Genomic DNA, 16,732 nt, shown 5'->3' with positions numbered 1-16,732 from the left:
ACTTTATGCTCATAAACGAGTCAAAGCAGCTCTACTATAATACATACAGAGGGATTAAGACCCTCTCCCACCATACACTCGGCTATTTGGAGGCAGGAAATATGTCTCAATCGTTTGTTTTAAATTCTGAATGGCAGGTGGTAGATGTTGATTGTATTAATTTAGCAAAGCTGTCCCCAAACTCCATTCCCTTCTCAGTTCCTGTTAGCCTGGGCCACGGCAGACATCTTGCATGGCATGTGTAAGGCGAAACTGAACCGACAGCCATGTTATTTTTATAGCACAAGGCTGGGGGAGGGCAGGAGGCAGTGCGGCAGCTTCCGCAGGGTGCTGCATTTCCTGCAACTCCCACTAGGTCCCCTCTCTCGGTTTTTACGGCTCCTGGGCTACGTGACGGAGAGCACCAGCTGCTGCGCTGGCCGCCCCGTTATCCAACTGGAGTTTACAGGAGGTGAGCTCGGGTGCCACTGATCTCGGTGGCTCCCAGCCATCTGCACTCGTTCCCACGTGTTGTCTCCCTCCTTTTCACATCCGCCCCTTCTTCCGACTACCTGACTTGCGGCTTCGGGCTCCAGCACCAGACACAGAAACAGCAGCTCCATGTAGACTGTTCAACCCACTAGACAAGGTTGACTCTTATCACATTCTCACGATAGATATACGTTTAAATAGGCTCGATCATCAGGACTTGATTAGGGAAACAGAACCACAAGGCAAATCCATATTTAGTTGATAGATGAGGAAACCAAATATGAAGAATCGCTCACTGTCAACTACTAATGTAGAATGCTAGTAAGACTGAAGACTTCTTTTAGTCTTTGTAGGTGAATTCCTAAAACCATCTTAAGCACCGTGCTCAAGTGTACAAACAACATCTGAGCGCCTACTTCGCAGAGTGGAACAAAGTGGGTCACGCCCACTTGCTTCTTCCACCTGTACTACGCTGTGCCCTTCATCTCACCAAGAACCTTACATGCCAGGCACACGGAACGGCTCACGTTTTCCCCAGTGTATTAGGTTCTTCATAAATCTGGCAGACATCGCTTCTTTCTTCAAGCTAAAACACAAGTATTACGTCTACGGCCACGCCACCCTGAATGTGCCTGATCCCATCTGATCTCAGAAGCTGAGCAGGGTTGGGCCTGGTTAGTACTTGGATGGGAGACCACCTAGGAAGACCAGGTGCTGTAGGTGTGAAAAATAAAGAAAATAAGGGATTGTAAACTGACAAGGTCCTTGCAATCTGTGAGGTCAACCAAGGGCTGCCATGCCTGAGAAATTTAAAAGAAAGAAGAGAAGAGAAGAGGCGAGACGAGATAAGACGAGAAAGAAAACACAAGTGTTACCTCCACCGTAAGGCTTCCTTCAATTCCCCAGGCACGGCGGGCTCTTCTGCTCATGTCCTCCATCACTAGGGATTGACTGTCCCAATGCCAGCGAACTGATGGATTTCTCTTACTCATTCGTGCCTAGTGGAATGTGCAGCATACACCTACTCAGAAGAAAGGGGCTGGCCACTCGTTCAATTCACGAAACCGAAATGTAAAAGATGACAATAGTATGTCTACTGGATGGTGGTGGGGTTACCGAATGCTGTTATTTTGATGTCAAAAATAATCAGGTCCACGATATGGTAAGAATGGTATAGTAATTACAGGGTAGCATGGTAACTTTTTCTCTTTTTCTAATTTTTTTGTTTCAGAGGTGGGGGTAGGTAAAGTAACTTACTGATTACTGCATTTTATTAGAGTTAATTACATACGAGGGGTGTTTAAATCTATTCTAATTTTCATACGAAAATTTCCTGTTATTCTGCATGTGCTGACTTCTCCAAGCTTCCGCAGATTTGAAAGGTTAGATTTGTTTCTTGAAGCGATAAATAAGTTCATTCTTTTAGATTTATTTTCCATTCAAATACGACATCGTGCCTGATGTCAGAGGCATGGTGACTTTACACAGCTAATGTCTACGGGACACGGTTTTGGACTTCTCCTCCCATCACAACTCTGGGGACTCTCTGCACCTGTGCTTCTGTGACACAAGCAGCTCCAGAAGATCACGACTTCCACACACGACTGGAGGACTGGCGTCCAGTCTTTACGCCAGCAAAGGACAGGAACGAGTTGACACGATTGTGCAGAAGTACACAAAAGACACTCTTCCTACAGCACTGTGAAATGTGGACACAGCATCCTGGTTTCTATTGTACTTAATTCCTATGAGTAAAACGCACAGTATTATTTTGCTTCTGTTCATTTTTTTTGGGGGGGGGGGTTGGGTGGGGTCTGCTTATTTGTGATTTTGCTTCATTCAGTTTTATTTCTCTGAATGTTTCGTTAGCTTTTAAACTCCTAATGCAAATGGTGTAATTTTATCTTCAGCTCAATATTGTTTTCTAATAGTTAAAATTTTAGTCATAAGGAAATGAAACCACCTTCTATTCCCACAAAGCCTAAATTTAACAATGTGTAACTCATAGGTCTTAGATAATTGGCTCAAATTAGCCACATAACTTTCTCCTTGAGTGTTCTCTAACCACCCATGAGTTGGCTCAATTCTGATCCAATCAAAAGGCAAGCTAAATGTACAAACCCCCCCCCCAAAAAACAAACAAAAACGGGGCGTCTTTACGTGACAATCCTATTGTATAGTTCACAGTTTCTAATATTTTAGCTGCAAGTCTAGGGAAGGAATTTACTCTGCCATCTAAAAATAGAACTCAACAGTCCATTACGAGAACATTAAAAGGTCAGTTAATACCCTAAGAGCTCATCAGGGATGGTTGGGGTGGCTTTCAGCTAAGTGCTAGTTGGTGAGAGCCATTAAGCTCTTGTTCAGAAGACTCAGTGCGCTGGCTTCTACACAGGACAACTGTGGATCAGAGATCTACCAAAGAATTCTGTGGCCCTGTCATTATGCCAGGTGTCTTGTTTTGTAAAGTTACTTTGGAATTATTTCCCCAAAGTAGAGACAGAAAGCCCTGAATTACCTGTTGCTTGGAACAGTCTCATGTGTGAAGGGAAGCATGCAGTTCTATGAGGATCAGCCATGTTTGCAGGTGAGTATGTATTTTCTGGGATAGAGCCAACTAACTAGTCAAGGAGAGACCTAACCCACAAATATAGTCTCACAAAAATCATCCTTTAATAATGCTTCTCAAAATTTTTCATTAAAGAAAAAATCCTGAAGAAACATAAGAGAAATGAGCCCATTACCCTCATCCCTACCCCAAATCCTGGGAGATCAAGGATATAACACAAAAGGCTAGTTCTGAGCTCAGAATATTTTAGTCTTAGGATTCTTCTTTATAATATATGCCAGTTTTGAATTGTAGTACCTATATCAGAATGCCTGCATTACAAAAGTAATTATTTAGACTTCTTATCAGTTAAATTATTTAATTCCTCTTACTCTCCATCCAAATTGCTGAGTTAGATGAATGCTTCTAAAAAGTACCCTGTGTTTATCTGTGGCTTCTCATAGCTCCTGGCATATTGATACCCTTGTAATAACTACACATGGCTATTTGGAGGCAGGACTTATACGCATAAAAATAAACTCCATAAAAATATATGAGAGAATATATAAGAGCCAAACTTTATGGTATAGAAAGTGAAGTTCACGAAAGAAAAGACGATGCTGTTAGAATGCTAGGCTGAGGAAGTCTTCCATAATCACCTCTCGTCTGTCTCAATGATAAGAAATCACTTTCTCTTGGACCAAATTGCATTTTGGAATTCAGACAAGACTGAGTTTGAATCTTAGACTCCAAGAAGTTACACGACTTTCCCAAGATTACAGAGCCTGAAAGCGGAAAAATGTAAGCTTTATCTATAAAGTGTATATAATAGCTCCTCTCAAAGTTGCAGTGAAGAGCCAATGAATATAGTATTGAAGCATCTAGAACATAATAAGCGCTAAAATGCTATTCTCCACCTACCATAGAAATATTTGTAGACTAGGTTATGCCTGGAATAATGAAATTTGCCATCCCCTTTCCTTAAACTTAGGTTTGAGGACACTTTTCCTAGAAAAAGTAAGTAACATAGAATGCTCGAGGATAAATTCATGTGGTTCAAAGTCTGAAGTTTGTTCAAATGATGGGTTTTACAAATTCAAAAAAGAGTAGGTCCAACTAAATATATGAATTGTTTTGGTACCAGATGACATTTATTCTAAATACCTTTTATATATCTATTGTTTTCCACAAAACTATACTTTTTGCCAATTCTTAATTTTCACCTAATTTATATCCAACTCACCACTAACATGTATAATGGAAGAAACATAATTTTTCATGTCTTTGAAAACCCTTGTTCTCTTTCAAGTCCAAATATACTTATTTATGAAAATGCATTAAAATAGAATAGTGAATGTCCCTCCCGCTCCAGTCTTTTCTTCCAGTTTCAAATGTTATCACGGTCTTTTTTTGTATGAGACTAATGTCCTGGATTTACCACCATTCTCGTGTTCTAAAAATAATCAGGAATTATATCTATCGGTTACTCGAACTCCTTCACTGTGTCTTTCTCTGTCTCTCTTTCTCTCTCTCCGCTGATATGAACTGAATTGAACTCTGGACCTTAGTCAGTCTTAAACTTCTTTTTGGCTTAATTTCAGAACTCCTTAACTCCAAAACAGCTACAGTTTAGAGGCTTCATGTGACTTTACTGGTTAAATTCTGACATAGAGAGTGGCTGGCTCACATTTCTCCAATGTAAAGATACATTAATATATTCTTTCTTCTTAAGGGTCTGACTCCTGTAGCTTGAAGGGTAAAACTCAGCAGAAATATTCCAGTCCTATTTTACCAAAGACCTTCCAGTTCACATGACTACATTTGAATATAACACGCATGATCAAAATCATCAGATTTAGAGAAAAGTTCTTGTTTACCACCACGCCTAGCAAAAAGGAAAACAGTTCAATTATATGTTACAAAATTCATGGTGGCCAGGAAGTGAGATTTGGAAGGTCTATACTTTTTTGAATAAAGACAAAAGTTCTAAGATTTTAAGGGTTAAAAGAAAAAGCTTTGGGGAGACTCAGGTGAATACAAGAGGAGAAAATTCTTCTAATTTATGTTAGAATTAGTCTAGCAAATGCTTTTATTTTTCATTTTCTCATATCCTTATATACGAGTCTCAGAAAAATTAACCTATTGCTCTTTAAGTTTTTTAGGGAGTGTGTAAATGTACATTTCAACGCTCGAAGCTATATATTCATAGGAGTATACATATATACAAGATGAGATACTTTGCTTTTAAAAGAAATTATAGAATACTCCATCTGGCACAGAATATGGAATTCGATGTCACTTTTGATATCTACATATAAAGTAGCAGGTAAGATCTGTTTAATAAATTTCTTAAAGATCAATTTGAAACCACTTTGGATCAAATCTTCAAAAAACTCAAGGAATGTGACACACGGACTCCTACTTAAAGCACCTGGACAGAAAACTACAGTACCTTTACTACATTTACTTCAACGTTGATATTTACATGGCTGAATTCAGGGTGTTGCTGCTCCTTACAAAAAATCTAGCATAAGCAAAACATAGGCTGAATGACCTTGTATAACAACAACATTAGAGCGAAGCTTACCTTTATTCACTCTCCCCATAGAGGATCTGTGAGCTGAGTGTTCAGAGCAATGGTAAAAAAAGTTATTTGGTTAATAATAAAAGAAAAGCTCCAGACACCAAGAACCTGGGTTAACCATTGACGGTGGTTATTCCTACAGTTCCACCCTGAGAATCTACATAGGTAGCCCTTGGCATCTGGCAAAGCAGGCGACAGCCAGTCAGCTGAAACAAAGGTTACCTCACTGCCTCTGGACCTCTGGGGAAGGCACAGAGTGAAGGTCAGTCAAGCACACCCTAAGTTTTCGCTCAGCCAGGGGAACAAAGGAGGGTGATTTCCAGGGCCAGAAATACGTTTGGTAATGCCAGTTAGTGACTCAAATATTTACAAATAGGGTTGTTGGGAGCTAACCTATGGAAATCCTCCTGCCAGGTTTCAGACTTTCTGGGCAACGCAAAGAAACTTTTTTTTTTTTTTTTTTTTTTTTTTTTGCCAGAGCCCTTTGTCTGCATCTTAGCAGGTGAGGGTTGAGACCGCATGCCAATGAAAACCGAGACAAGACAACCAGAAACAGCTAAGCATCCATTCATACCTTTATTCAACATGCCTTTAATGATTATTTACTGAGTTCAGCACAGTTCCAAAGAACTGGCATCCACAGTTGACCGAGCCCTGATAAACAGAAGACAGAGATTACAACTGGAGGGTGCTCCCTCCCTCAACCCCAAGAATCAGAGCTTAAGAGAGAAGATAAATAAAACACAGGCTGCGGGCCAGACAGTTACTCCGCCCCGGCAATAGGTCCTGAGGAGTGAAATGCAATGTGGAGGTGGCCGTGTGGGCAAGCAGGCTGTCCAGAAGTCAGAAAATTGAACAGCAGGTGAAGAGGAAGGTGGCTTTACCAGGGTTGCTCAACGAGAAAGGCCCAGAAAATGTGACAGGCAGTCACAAGATTTAAATAACGACCCCAAGCAATTCAGACCCTGGGGGCGTATGCAGGAGAGCTCAAAAGGAGCACTGTGCTGAGGAGGAATTAGCATTTTTCTTCACTGGGGGGTAGGGGTGGGGGGGGGGGGCAGAGGGAGCCGGCAGGCCCAGTCCGGTTTGGTTAACTCTCCAAATCGAAGGGGTCATTTCTAGGTTCTGACCATAGTTCTTGTTTTGGGGTTGTTTGGTGTTCATTTTCACTTTTAAAAGCGTGAAAACTTGAGGAAGCAAGCTGGGATTTCAGGGTTGGAGCTGTCACATACTAGCTTTGTGACAGTGGGGGCTGCTGAACTCCGCCTGCACCCCAGTCTCCTCACTTGTAAACGGGGGTGACAACAACAGCAACAAGACAAACACAGCTACCTCGGGGAGACACTTGGTGCTCCAAACCGGTTAGCTGGCACTCAGTTTTGACATCCTGACGGGGGAACACCTGTTTGCAACGTCTTACACGGTAACAGGTAGAGTCTGAACTCTCCAAGGGACCCATCTTTTCAATCCCCCGTAAATGTCAGGGAAGCAGTGGATCCGGAAGTTAACTTTTCTGCAAAGAAATCGGAAGACTAGAGAAGCGTCTACATGCCCACACTAATCGAGGCAACACTCACGGTGGTTTAACCATAATGAGCCTGACTTGCTTGCAGAGTGAGCATTATCAATTACTCTGCTCGGTTACTGGCTTGTTGGAAAGCCGGACGCCCTTTATCCGGATTCCATCTGAAAGGACGTTTAGAAGAACACAACACCAACACCCCACACAACTCCCCCTGCAAGGGCAAGTTCAGGGGAGGTGGCTTCCTCTGGCCGAGTGTTTGGATTGGGCTGAGAAGATGTGGCATCCTCACTGCACAGCACGAACATGACCGCGGAGAAGGCAGGACAGGAGGCATGATGGGGAAGCTGGGTGGCTTCCCGACTCCCACTGAGTCAGACCTTCACAGCGCGGTTTCATTCCTTTGTTTGAAGTAAATTCCCAGAACATCGGACACACCCATACTCACATGTAAGTAGAAAAACACTTTCTAAAGCCAACTACAAACGATTATCTGGGTTGGCTTTTCTGTTGCCTGTCTGTGGCTGCTACCTTAACTGGAAGTCATCTTCGGCGGGGTTCAGCCGCGGTGCCCCGTAACTGTCCCTGACTCACGGGGGACAACTGAGGCAAGACGGACGGAATGTTGGTTTTAAGATTTGTCAAATTACAAGATGACGAAAGAAAGTCATGACTCGAATGTAAAAACTTTAAGTGAAACATAATTCTCTTTTTTTTTTTCTCAATAATCTGTACTTTATTGCTGTTCCATGATTCGAGTCGTCATTTAGAAAGAAGTCGGGCTACACAGAGGGAAGACCTGTCATACAGCAGTGAGGTGTGGTGACTCCAGCTCTGTCGGCAGCAAAATGTTTTTGTTTGTTTGGCCCTGACTCTTGTTTTTTTGTAAGGCCCATGAGGTAAGAATAGTTTTTTACATTTTTAAATGATGGAGAAGAAGATTAAAAGAAGAATAATATTTTGTGATGTGACAACTACATGAAATTCAAGTTTCAGTGCCTATCGTAGTTTTGTGGGAACACAGCTATGTTCACTAACTCACTCACTCACCCAAATACAGCTGACGACTGCTTTCACCCTGCACGGCAGAGTCCAGGGACCTTCAGTCTCAACGGAGACCACGCGGCCCTCAAAGCTTAAGATATTTAATATCTGACCCTTTACAGAAAAATGGTTGCCCATCTCCAAGCTAGCAAACCCACACAATTCACTATTCTCCAAAGGCAATGTTCCTCTTTTCTGATTAAGAATTAACACATGGTCAACCTCAGGTCAACTGGATTGCTATCATTTGAAATCCTATCTTTCTACATACGATCCAGCAATCGTGCTCCTTGGTCTTTACCCAAAGAGTTAAAAACGTATGTTCACACGAAAACCTGCACAGGAATGTTTATAGTGGCTTTATTCCTAATTTCCAAGGCAAAAGATGTCCTTCAGTCAGTAAATAAACAGTGGCCCATCCTGAAACAGACTGTCCTTCAGCTAAAAAGAAATGAACCATCCAGCAGTGAAGAGACATAGGAAAAGGCATATCACTATACAACATTCTGGAAAAGGTAGAACTATGGAGACAATGACAAGATCAGTTGGAGGAGGGAGGCTGCGGAGCAGAGATCTTTAGAGCAGTGAAAATATCTGGGCGCTATTGTAATGATGCACGCATGTTGTTATTTGTCCTAACCCACTAAATGCACGGCACCGAAACTGAAGCCTATGAACTCCGGGTGATAACGATGTGTCAGTTTAGGTTCATCTTTGGTAAAAAATGCACCATTCTGGTGAGCGCGTTGGTAATGGGGGAGGCTGTTCACATATGGGAATAGTGGGTATATGAGAAATCTCTGTACCTTCCCTCAATTTTAATGTAAATCTGAAATGGCTCTAAAAAAAGTTTTTTTTTTAAAAAAAAATCCTTTTTCTTTCAAGTTCCTTTCACTGACTCCTTCCTTGTCAACTACAAACATTGATTTATAGTTATTTTTAAAACATTTTTTTAAAAAGCAAACCTTTTCAAGGCATTCTACCTTTCGATCTCTATATTATGGGTCTTATTGCGTTATCATTTCCTTCGCCAAATTTTAAATACTAGTATTAGTAGGTAGGGACCGACTGAATCTCATCCATCTCTGAATCCCGTAAAGTGTCCAGCAGACAGCTGCAATACAGTAGACGCTAAGAAATGAACGCTTTTCTTAACTAGGCAAGCATACCGTGCTTAGAGACCAGAACGCTTACTATTTTTTTAACTCCCCTTGGCGCTCTTCATCAGTTCACTTTTCAGTGAACTCCCTCTCATCCCCTGTCCATCTCCCACCCCTCTTGAGGCCCGGGACCCCCTTGCAGCCCAGAGGCTCCACCTGCCACCATAATTAGATTGTGCCTGGGTTTTTTTTTTTTTTTTTCTTCTCTATTATCCCCGCTCTCAAAAGTTCCCTTCATGGAAGGACTCCGTGTTCCAAGCCCGCCAGAACGTACATGATGAGAGGCAAAGTAAACATTAAAAAGAGTTAACTTGAATTTGCTTCGTCCAGGAGCAATCCAGCTCAGCAATCTCATTAGCCTATGCTCAATGTTTCAGCAAATGATCTAAATAAAAATTACAAAACCGATTGTATCATTTGAAAGCCTGATACGTTGAATGAACCATGCTAACAAGTTAAGAGCTGCATTATCCTTCCAAAAGAAAAAACAAAATGGGAAGAACACCTTTAAAACCCCCTTGGATGTTAAGGGTATATATGTTTATCATAGAGAATGTGAATAAGAGTACAAAAAAGGCAGCAAAAAAAAAAAAATCACGAGCCTCAATTTCCTTTGGTTAAATTACATCGTCTCTTTTCCTATTGCATTAAGATAAAATCGAGATACAAATGTATTTACGATTTTGAATCTTGCTTTTTAATCTTCGTCAAAGGGCTCTCAACGCACAAGAACGCGCTTACCGACCGCAGCCTTCCCAGCAGCCCGGGCGTGCGAGTCCAGCGGGCCTTCTGGAAGTGTGTGTACCCCAATCGCACCCCGCATTTACTGCTGTGATTCTCGCCATGCTGCGGGCACTCACTGAAGCCATGCCTTGGGAGAGCTTCACGAGCTGTGTAGGTACCGCAGACGTGACGCAGCATCGAAACGGGGACCCGGACGTTTGGTAAATCCCATTCCTCGGCAGAGGACGTGTAGACTGAAAAGCTGTCACCCTCCTCGAGGAAGCATGAGTTCATGGGAACGCGAGTAGCATCGAAGGCGGCTGGCTGGGTTTCAAAAGAGGCCCTCAGTTATTTTGCTTGTATTACTATCTTTACCTGAATAGTCCAAGCCCCAAGCCCCTAACTTCACTACCATGTTGATTACTTCATCAGGACATATTCGAAGGAGATTCATTCACCTGCATAATTTCCTCATGGCGGCACGACCCTTCCCTGCTCTCCACGTGGTCCTCTTGTGCTCTTGCAAACTGCAGGAATGCATTGTGAAAACGAAGGGCCTTTTGCCTCTTTCTTCCAAGACATTTTTTTTCCTAATGCTTTCCTTCCCCCCAAAATAAGAATTAAAAATGATATTTCTTTTGACAGCTGGTAACTAATCCCACCCTAGCAAGAAGGAGAAGAGGGAGCCAGCAATGGAATTTTCCATTCCTGTGTCTCTTTTAATTTTTTTCCACATCAGGTACTTTTCAAAATCTAGACATTTCAGGGAGTCTGTGTGTCTTCTTGTTTTGTCTAGCAGAGTCACGTGTTCTTTAACCCCTCCCGTGCTGAGGGGACACCTGACCGAGCTGACCTTTGTATTGGGAGGAGGGGGAACCTGAGAACTTTTGAATTTCCAAAGGAAATGTAACTGAAATGTGATGCCTTCATTTGTGCAAACGGGATTTTTCCTGTATAAAGATAAAGTTCACACAGCTAGTCCCTCAAACCACAAATCGAAAAGCCTCATATTGTAATAACCACAACTTTGACTCTAAAAATAAGTCTTTGCTCAACTATCGTTTTCCTGCCTGACTTCCTCTCTCTCCTTCATTGCCTTCCTTCCTCTCTCCCTTCTTTGCTTTCTTTCCTGTTCAATTACTAAAGAGTTCTGTTTATTTCACTCTGCTCCAAGCCCACCGGCGTATCGGCTGAGTGTGATTCAGGGCACCTATAATGAAGCAAAGACTGAAAAAGTGATTGGGGCCAAGGCTAGGAAGGACTTCATCATCGGATGAGGATGCTGCACCTGACGTGGGAGGCGACGGGGAGCCACCGAAAGCCAAGATTAGAATGTGAATGGCCCGTATGTGGCCCGGTCTGAGTGGATAAAGAGAGAAGGGGGCCCGGGCCGCGAATCAGAAGGAGCGAGTCAGTCATGAGACGGGGTTAGTCGGTGGAGGGAGTTAGGCAGTTGTAAATGGAATCGCATGCCTTTATGTTATTTAGCAGCGGATAAAACTAAGCAATGGGGGAGAAATGAGGAGACAGAGATAATCTGAGTGCTCACCATAGTATGTGGGAGGAATTTTTCTACAGATTCTTTGCTTCTAAGTGAGAAGAATATTCTTCGATGGTGTCAACTAAATATAAACAGTTGATTGTGGGGGCAATATCACTAGAGAAAAAGTCAGGAAACTGGATGCTACCTTCAGACAGAAAATTAACCAGTGGTATGACCCTTGTCATGACACTATTTCTGTGGCTCTTAGTTTTCAACTACGCCAAATCGAACAGTTGGATGGTTCTATTATCTCTTGTAAGAGAATCATTTTATTGTTTCATCTGTCCCTATGAGAATGAAATGAAGCTACATTAAAAGAGGGATGATGTCTTTTTTTTGTTTTATACTACTTACTCAATGCCTAACAGCACCTGACCCCATAATATGTGCTCAATAAACATATGTTTAACGACTGAATAAATGAATGAATCAAGCAATCAACAAAAGAGTATGCATTTATGTTAAGGGAAAAAGACCGATAAATTTTTTTTAAAAAAGAAAAGTGGCTATTTGAAGTTTTCACATAAGTGGGTGGGTTGGCTCTGTGTAGACACACTGCCTTTGACACCAAAAAATTAGAGTCGCACTTACATAATCTTGTAATATTAAGTTATTCATTGTTGCTCACATGTAAATGTTCCCAGCAGTTAGTCTTCAGAATAGAAGATTTCTATATACTTCTTATTCCCCTTGCCATCTCTGTAAGTTTACATTACCGTACTGTATATAATACAGATCTAGTTAAGTCTGAAGTGGAAGTAGTTCTGTGAGACTTCACAGGCTCGGAAATCTTCCATTTGGTTGTGGATCTGTATCGTGTTGCTTGAAGATAAAATACATCTTAAATATTTTTCCTACAGTAAATTGACTGATTATATGTAAAACGCCCAGTTATTTCAATAGTTTATAAACCACATTTCAGCTTACAAAGGAACACATTTCACATTTCGATTATTTGCTTTGATATATAAAGGGAATGAAAGAACCAAAATTTAGTATAACTGTGTGGACAAACGTCTGCATACAATTATTCTCGAAAACTTATTTTGCATTAATGATTCTCTTATCTTGATCTATGTATTTCAAATACAGAACAAGGACTAATAATACTCCCTCTCGTTCCCAATCTTTTTTTTTTTCTCTTCCCTCATTTCACATACATTACCAAATATCTGCATACTGAGTACCTTATATCTAAAGGGTTATATATTCTGTCATCGTAATCCTAACCCACTACCATTTTTCCTTCTCTAAAAATAATATAATAAGTTGACTATGCAAAAAGCTCACTCCGTGTGTGATATTGTGATTTATAATAAATATGTATTTGGTCTTCTAGTTGGTTCCTGGCCGAGAACTCCCCAAAACCTTGGAATTTTCTGGGATAAGAACAGTAAAGGAGTCTTTTATGTTTATGAGGTAACTTTTAGAAAAGTTCTTAGGTAACCTAAGGATAAGGGCTAGTTGCCAGGGAAACCAACCTTGTGAGTTAGAGGGTTAGAACCTTCAGTCCCACCTACCCCCACCCCCACCCTCAGGTGAAGGGAGCAGGGCTGGAGGTTGAATCAACCTGCAAAGGCCAGTGACTTAGTCGACCCTGACTTTGTGATGAAGCCTCCATAAAACCCACAGAGGACGGGGTTCGGAGCGCTCCGTGGGGGGTGAACACCGGAGGCCGCTGGCAGAGTGGCGAGCCTTCCCCACGCCCTGCCCTAGGCATCTCTTCCATCTGGCTGTTTCTGGGTTATATCCTTCTATAACACGCCAGTGCTCTAATAAGTCGAATGTTTCTCTAAGTTCTGTGAGACCAAGGAGGAGGCTTGTGGGAACCTCTGATTTATAGCCAGTCGGTCAAAAGTACAGGCATTCTGAGTTAGAGATGAGTCGCTGGAATCTCCAGCGTGTGGCCAGCCGGTGAGAAGTACTGTAACAACCTGGGCTTGCCACTGCACCTGAACCCTTGTAGGGCTGGACCCGTAAGCTGTGGAATGTGACCCAGGTAGACGGTGTCAGAGTCAAGTTGAACAGAGGACATCCCACTGATATCTGGAGAGCTGCTCCACACTGCATTGGGCCCTAGGACCCAAAAGACTTGTATAGACTAAAACTATAATAAAACAGTACCTTCATCAGTTAAAATAATACCTTCAAAGGTTATATTTAATATTATCCCCAAATAAGCAGAGTGTATTCATTTTAATAATTTACCAATAACAGAATTTTTTTATAGTAAGTTCAAATTAAAGCAAAAACGTAATTATATTAGTTACTCACCAAGTATTTTAATGGGTTCAGTGTTAGAGATCATTACAGTCCTAATAGCGAAATTAGAACAGGGTTTAAATGAATCCGGTCTCCCTTCTCATACAGATCGATATCTCTATGGAGTGCGAGTTGGTAGAAGAACGAAAAGTCACTGCACATGCACATGTGAGTGTGTGTGTGTGTGTGTGTGTGTGTGTGTGTGTCTGCTTTAATTAACAGCTAAAAGACTATAAAATAACGTTCCGTTGGTTGTAGGACTGGAATGTTCTGAGCCAGCGGAGCGGCTGGGCTCTCCTGAAAGGGGGAAGCAGAACCGAAGGCGTTCCATTTCCGACGATGGAGCTCGTCCATTTTATTTCGCTTGCCCACAGAGCAGAAAGGCAGACATTGTTGCAGCAGGACAGAATGTGGGAGCCCGACCTTCTCCTTTCCCTTGAACCAATTTTCACAAAATAGAACCCAGTGAAAGAAAACACAGAGATGCCCAAATGTATATTGAAAAGGAATTCATTTTTCACTCATCAGATAACACCACTTAATCACTTGGGTAACCCAACTTTGCTTTCCCAAAGTCTTAATAAAAAGACTAGTTCATTCTACTGGGAAATCAGTGAGATGAATCGTAATGAAAAACCATGATTCTTTGCCAGGATTTAGCAAAGGCCATGAATAGCCCAGCTTAAAAGTTGAATTTCTTGTTTTCCTTCCTGTGTGGTTCTCTTTGAAAAGGCAAGAAAATGGTCCATTTGGTTTTTGCAAAACCCATCTCAGAGCAGAAGGCATTGCCAACTGGTTAGGTTCATCCTAGGTAAACTAAGCCATAAAGGCACGAGCGATGAAATGACCAGAGGACAAATTCGGAGATGAAGACGAAGTAACATGCTTAGATTGTCTTGCTAATGTCGCGAGGGTAGTGAACAGGTCCTATTTCATAGGAAACAGCACCTGGCACATTGAAGTGTTTATACTCTGTCGCCCATGAGTTTTCCTCTCTGTGTAACAGCTGTGCTAGAACATGACACATATGTCCTTAAAACTCACCATGCTATGCATGATCGGACAAAAAAAGGGGGGATAGGGACATATCACTTAAGAAGTTACTAGAAATATTTTTCAAAAGATAGAAACCTGATTTAAAAAAAGGTGGCACGGTTTTCCACATGGTCCGTGTGAAAGAATGCGCAAATACTGCAACAAATACGGCACTTCGGCTTGGGAAAGGCCTCAGGTATTCTTGTGGAAGTGGGCACCAGAAGAAAGGTTTGCAGCTTGTGAGTTGTTGCGAAGTCGTGGAAGGTTTATAGGAATCTGATAGAAGGCTGTGATGCCAGGCGTAGGAGGATCTCTGAACTGAGAGGGCCGGCAGGTGTCTGAGGATCACGCGCGTGTGTGTGGTGTATTCCGATAACGCTCAGTTGAGTTGGGTGTAGTTTTTCCCACTCACCTAGTATTTCTTGAGGACATACAGCCAAGTGTGATGCTTGCTCAAATTTCGTGTTAAGCGCAAGTAAACACACGTTATGTTCAAACTGTTCCTTAGTATATGAAGTGCACTGGAACTAATTTGCATTTTCAAAACAAATGTCATAGCAGAACTGACTGTATTCCTGGGTCATACCTATTCAATACCTAAACAGTGACATGAAGACTTAAATTTTTCTGAGCCCTGAGATTTCCAGATAGCTATTTGGTGTAATGTTGACATATTTAAAACCATTTTGCCACTGTATTTTTCACCTGTCCACCATAACAGCATTTATCTGCTCACACTATGAGACCAAAAACATGGTAAAGTCAAATAAATTGTTCCAGAGCTGCTGCTTACACAAAGGGAGTTCCTTATTGATTAGATTATGGCATTCCTCCAGCTCATTCGCCATGTTTTATCATGGCTCTTTTTTAAATTAAAAAAAAAAATTTAATTTCTTTTTCAATACAGTTGACATACAATATTATATTACTATCAAGTGTCCAACACAGTGATTACATAGTTAGGTACCTTATGAAGTGGTCACCCTGGTAAGCCTGCTCTAGCTGTTTTTTTTAATTCCTCTATTTGTTCCAGGTCTTAGTCACAGTATTCTACAGCATATCAACGTATTATGTTACGTTCTGAAAATTTACCCAGTAATTTCTTGCCCTTGAACTGTTCTTTTCTTGTTTCATTTCAAGTGGGATTTTGTTGTTATTATTTTGTATTTTTCCCCCCTCAATTCTGTGACACTCGTCTACTTTCAAGGCAGATGCTTTTCACTGTATCTCATGTGGTTTTTCAATAATGTGCAGAATTCAGAATCTTCTGCCTAGGAATCTCACTCTTCAGAAAGGATTTTACAAGGATCCAGTGTAAATACGAAGTAACAGAAACATCCACTCTATACTTGGGCTCTTTCTCATCATGTTTTTAATGCTACCCCAAGAAAACAACCTGTAAAACATGCACACACATTGCAGGTCTCGTAAACATCCTTTCTATGATTAAATTGATTCCTGAGGAATTGACTAAGACAACCAGTACCAAAGGTCATTTTCGAAATTTCCTGTGCTCCTGAGAATGTTGTGTTAATCCTATGCATTAGTTTTATAACCACTTAAGGAAACCTCTTTTATGTCAAACTAGAAACAGAGCCAGGATTAAAACAAGGGGAAAATCCCACCACCTCTATAGAAAATCAAGGGAATGTAGACTTTGGAAATTAAAACAAACAAACAAAAAAGATGAGTTTTAAAAGATTCACTGAAAGTCTTAATTTCTTGATATTTTATCCCAAAGCCTAAAAACAGAGCGGCAATAAGAAGCTGGGCCACCCGGGGACAGAGGAGACATACTGATCTGGACAGGATGACAGATGAGGAGCAGGGAGAAAGAGCC

The 16,732-nt window shown here is 41.5% G+C and overlaps 1 protein-coding gene, 1 long non-coding RNA gene and 1 other non-coding gene across 7 annotated transcripts in view; 2 read left to right on the top strand and 1 right to left on the bottom strand.

Moving 5' to 3' along the window:
• The window catches only part of KCNJ16 (potassium inwardly rectifying channel subfamily J member 16), a 170,992-nt gene that overhangs the window by 35,437 nt on the left and 118,823 nt on the right, over positions 1 to 16,732 (bottom strand). The window contains exon 1 of one of the 5 annotated variants that reach the window (XR_004951344.1): positions 1,347 to 6,046. The exons of 2 other annotated variants lie outside the window; for them this stretch is intronic. The gene's annotated coding sequence lies outside the window, so the exon portion shown is untranslated. Of the gene's footprint in view, positions 1 to 1,346; positions 6,047 to 16,732 lie in introns of those variants that run through there. 2 more of the 5 variants (XM_036222584.1, XM_016143635.2) reach the window with 2 other exon arrangements.
• Positions 1,076 to 1,194, top strand: LOC118604491. Its single transcript, XR_004951773.1, has one exon. It is a non-coding gene; the product is annotated as a 5S ribosomal RNA (ribosomal RNA).
• Positions 6,896 to 10,175, top strand: LOC118603844. The gene is made up of 3 exons (XR_004951346.1): positions 6,896 to 7,575; positions 7,885 to 8,024; positions 10,043 to 10,175. It is a non-coding gene; the product is annotated as an uncharacterized LOC118603844 (long non-coding RNA).

The sequence above is a fragment of the Rousettus aegyptiacus genome, unplaced genomic scaffold, assembly GCF_014176215.1.
Source record: "Rousettus aegyptiacus isolate mRouAeg1 unplaced genomic scaffold, mRouAeg1.p scaffold_m13_p_6, whole genome shotgun sequence".
NCBI lineage: Eukaryota > Metazoa > Chordata > Mammalia > Chiroptera > Pteropodidae > Rousettus > Rousettus aegyptiacus.
Note: the sequence above shows the minus strand (reverse complement) of the source record. Positions and strands in the feature narration are given on the sequence as shown.